A 4,151-nucleotide genomic window follows, 5' to 3' on the forward strand; every position below is an offset into this window, starting at 1 on the left:
GACCTTGCGCTTGCCAGGCAGGTGCTTTTGCCGCTGAGCTAAATCCCCAGCCCCTCCTGCTTTGCTCTTGTTGCCTAGGATTGCTTTTGCTAATCTAGGTCTCTTCTGGTTTCATTCTAGCCACTTGCAGTTTCTGTGTCCCTCTGTGTGCCCCACGTCACACCTTTTTTCACCTAAATTTATGGCCTGTGGGTTTATGAGGTGCCCCCCACCTCACTCCAAAGGCCCCTCTGTCCATATACCCCCAGCTATGACAACCATCCAAGCCAAGGCATAAACCTGACCTCACTGGCAGATGGGGGAAGCAAACAGTGGGGTGGAGGGATGAGGAGTCAAGCAGTAAATTGGACTTAATGCCAGTTCTTCCAGACCCAGCCCCCTCCAAAAACTACACAAGCCTGACCTAGCTTCTCAGTTCAGAGGGTGGGACCCCGTTGTCTTAAGCTTAAACGAATGTCTATGCCCTCTCCATGATGGTCATTTGTGGCCCTCTCCCATCTAATCTAATCACTGTGGTGGGGTTACCCCCAAAACCTTGAAGTAGGGTTGTTCTATCACTTCTGATTCCTGGAGTAGCTCTGTCTTTAACAATAAATCTCTCCCCAAAATGGCTCCTGATTAAACACTCAAATATGGTGTGTGCTGTACTCTCCAACTCTAGCCTGCCGTGTGGAAAGAGCCCTTTTTAGAGTAAAATTTCATATTGTTTTTGCAGTTTATAATATCTGTCTTAGTTACTTTTCTCTCTTTGCTGAGACAAAATACCCAATACCCAAAGTTAAAGAGGTAAAATTTCTTTAGCTCACAGTTTGCAGCCGTTTCAGTCCATACTCGGCTGGCTCCAAGGCAGGGTGGCACATGGCAGAGGGGTAACAGTTCACAGCAACACAAGGCAGCAAAAGCAACAAGAACGAAAGGGGGAAACAAGCATCTTTCTTCTCCTTTTATCTGATCCAGACTGCTGGGATTAGGGTGGTGCCAATACAATCAATGGGGTGGTGCAGCAATCACCCTGCCTTAATCCCACCATCGCACTATGAATCAGCCACAAACTCTAGATTCAGCTACCTCTGCAAAAACCTGCCCCCCATGACTGCATGAGGCCTTGGGGGGACCTCCAGACACAAACCATAACAATATCCATGGGCTTTTCTTGGGTCTAGTGCTGCTGGGCTAGTCCGCTCTTTTTCCCTTGGGCTACTGACCTGTGTTAAGTCCCCCTCCCTGGGAGCTGGGCTAGCTTTCCAGACTGCACTGCTTTTCTCTCTGTGTTTCCTTAGTGTCTCTGTAGTTTCTAGATTTCTAGTATCAGGTCCTTCCTGATTCCCAGAGACCTACTTTTTTTCTTCAGCAAGTTATTGTCCAAATGTCTCAAATCTAGCTTCTGGAGAGATATATTTTGTTATCAGTCTTTACTTTTTCTTTTTGAGACAGGGTCTCATTTTATAGTTCAGGCTGGCCTCAAAGTCACAGCAATCCTCCTGCCTCAGCCTCCTGAGTGCTGGGACTACAAGTGTGCACCACCATGCTTGGCCCTTTATTACATTTTTAATTTCTAAGACAATCTTCTTTAACATTTTCCAGTACATATGCTGTGTATGTGTACTATATACTCAGAATATCTGTCTATCTATCTGTACTTGTACTTTTTACTGTCTCATATTATATACTTTGCAACTTCATTTTCTTTCTCTTTTACTCTCTTTCTGAGACAGGGTCTCCCTGTGTCATTCAGGCTGGCCTTGAACTCACTTTGTAGCCTCAGGCCAGCCTCAAACTTGCATCAGTCCTCTCACCTTAGCTTCCCCAGTGCCAGATTACACATGTGCACCACCATGCCCGGCTGCAACTTCGTTTTCAGTTGTTTCACAGTAATTTGTTAGATAGCACAGTTTATATAACCAATAGCTCATACTGGACTTCCAAACAGTATCCAACTATTTGATACCACAAAGAGTGCTGTGGTGAGTATTCCTGTTAAATATTTGCTATTTGATTACATCCATGATTATTTCTTTGGGTTATACTCCCAAAATGGAAAATGAATTTCAAAAATGAAATTGCTAGCAGAGTGTGGTGGCATATGCTTGTAAGCCCAGCACTCAGGAGGCTGAGGCAAGAGGATTGTTTCAAGTTCAAGACCAGCCTGGGCTACAAAGTGAGCTCAAGACCAGCCTGAACTGCATAGCGAGAGCCTGTCTCAAGGGAAAAAAAAAGACACACAAAAGAAAAGAAAAGAAATTGCTGGCTCAATGATGTGACTAGGAAAACCACCTTCCAGAAAGGTTGTATTAAGGGCTACATTGCTGTACTGCATGACTGTTTATTTCTCTAACACTCCCTCATTCTGGGCTCCAGCCATTAAACAAAACTCTATCTGAATGTCAAAAAAAGAAAATAGTGCCGGGGATATAGCTCAGTGGCACAAGTGCCTGCCTGGCAAGTGTAAGGTCCTGAGTTTGATTCCCAGTACCAAAAAAAAAAAAAAAAAAAAAAAAAATAGTAAACTGAGTGTGATGACAGGCCTATGATCCTGCCTCTCTGGGAGGCTGAGGCAGGAGGATCCAAATTGGAGCTCAGCCTGGGCAATTTAGCTATTTAGAGAGATCTTGTCTCAAAACTAAAAAAAGAAAAATTTTAAACAGGGTAGGGATGTAGTTATGAAGACCATGGTTTCAATCCCTGGTACCACACACACACACATACACACACACACACACTCACAAAAGTCATGGTGTTAATTTTGTTTCTTTAGTTGAAATAGACTGTTATAAGTGCCTGCCTGGCAAGCACAGGGTCCTGAGTGAGAAACTCTTGTGAATTCCATTTTGAACTGGGCGTGATGGCATACACCTGTAATCCCAGCACTCGGAAGGCTGAGGCAGGAGGATCATTGCAAGTTTGAGGCCAGCCTGGGCTACAAAGTGAGCTCAAGGCCAGCCTGAACTGCATAGTGAGACCCTGTCTCAAAAAGACCAAAAAGCAAGCAAGCAAGCAAGCAAGCAACTTATTGGTAGGATGGGGATGTAGCTCAGTGGTAGAGCACTTGCCTAGTATGTGCAAGACTCCGGACTTAATCCCTATAAACAATGAATACTGGGGGCTGGGGATTTAGCTCAGCGACATAGCACCTGCCTGGCAAGCGCAAGGTTGTGAGTTCAGTTCCCGGTACCGGAAAAAGAAAAAACAATGAATACCAAGTTATGTATTTTATCTACAGGGTAAATTCCTAAAAGTTAAATTGCTTAGATTAAAAGGTGCCAGCATTTTAATTTTTGATGCCTTTTGTCAGGTCACTTTTCAGCAAGTTTCTACCCATTAACACTTCTGCCAGTGGGGTTGCATGGTGTGCCTGTTACCCTGAATTCTCAGGGGTGTGTGTGTGTGTGTGTGTGTGTGTGTGTGTGTGTGTTCACATGTGTGACAAGCAAATATGAATATCTGCTCCATAGCAGGCTCAGTTAGAGACATTTTCACAGCTGACCTCTCCAAAGCCAGAAGCATGGTCGCCTCCCTCCCTCTCCTGCACTCCTCCCTAAAGCTAATCACACTCACTTCCTGCCTGGTTATCGCCTCCCTCACATCCATCCTCTTTGCTTTTCTCTTTACTCTGCCTGCACTGCAGTTCAGGCCTTCATTCTGCATCTTTAAGACTATTTGTGGCCTCCCAGCAGGGTCTCGTATTCCTGTACCCCTGGCTTAGCTTCCAATGGTGTCCATGCCTGCAAGAAAAAGGCCACTCCCTTGATCCACAGCCTCCTTCCCATCCTCCCTCCTTGGGTGCCGCTACAACAGTTTTGTCATTTCCCCCTCCCTCTGTGGCCAGCCCCTGAGGCTTTGCTCACCTGCTACCCTGGGGCACGCTCCTTGTTCAGGCCTTCTAGCAGGGAGCATTTTCCCATCACCCAGGGCCACTCAGGAGGCTAAGTGTCCCTCACGTACTCTATCTTCTATGATCGCTCATGCTGTTTGCAACGTGCTAGGGATTAGAGCATCTCTCTGTTCAGCTTCTTGCTCTACTCTAGGTGTTCGGTGAACGTTCGACAGTGTTACAATTTTCCTGAGCCTAAATGAACCGGTATTTTTTTTTTTAACTTTTATTTTTTGAGACAGGGTCTTAAAAAAAAAAAGAGACAGGGTCTTGCTATATA

Source organism: Chinchilla lanigera, unplaced genomic scaffold (genome assembly GCF_000276665.1).
Source record: "Chinchilla lanigera isolate Chin_1 unplaced genomic scaffold, ChiLan1.0 scaffold00052, whole genome shotgun sequence".
NCBI classification, from domain to species: domain Eukaryota; kingdom Metazoa; phylum Chordata; class Mammalia; order Rodentia; family Chinchillidae; genus Chinchilla; species Chinchilla lanigera.